This window comes from Penaeus monodon, chromosome 30 (assembly GCF_015228065.2).
Source record: "Penaeus monodon isolate SGIC_2016 chromosome 30, NSTDA_Pmon_1, whole genome shotgun sequence".
NCBI classification, from domain to species: Eukaryota; Metazoa; Arthropoda; class Malacostraca; order Decapoda; family Penaeidae; genus Penaeus; species Penaeus monodon.
The window spans coordinates 20,238,055-20,238,293 of record NC_051415.1 but is presented as its reverse complement, the minus strand read 5'-3'; the positions used below and the strand labels follow the sequence as shown (position 1 = coordinate 20,238,293).

Genomic DNA, 239 nt, shown 5'->3' with positions numbered 1-239 from the left:
AACAGCCTAACGTTTGCAGCGAGTGCGACATGCTTCGTGATGGGGATTTTTCAGCTCTTGCAAAAGGAAGAGAGAGTGCGGTGACGTGGCGCATAAAAGCCTGAAACACAACACTTCCAGAACACGAGATCTCTCATCACACGAATTCACGACAGCAATCTGTTATTATGAGTCACTGAACAGCCGCAGAACCTAAGGCGGTCTTGCAACACTCATATCATGCAACCACCATCACCTTC

General features: G+C 48.1%; 1 protein-coding gene across 2 annotated transcripts in view; it reads right to left on the bottom strand.

Moving 5' to 3' along the window:
- LOC119592621 (probable G-protein coupled receptor Mth-like 3) overlaps positions 1–239 on the bottom strand; it is a 47,879-nt gene that overhangs the window by 27,977 nt on the left and 19,663 nt on the right. The gene's annotated exons all lie outside the window — the stretch shown is intronic.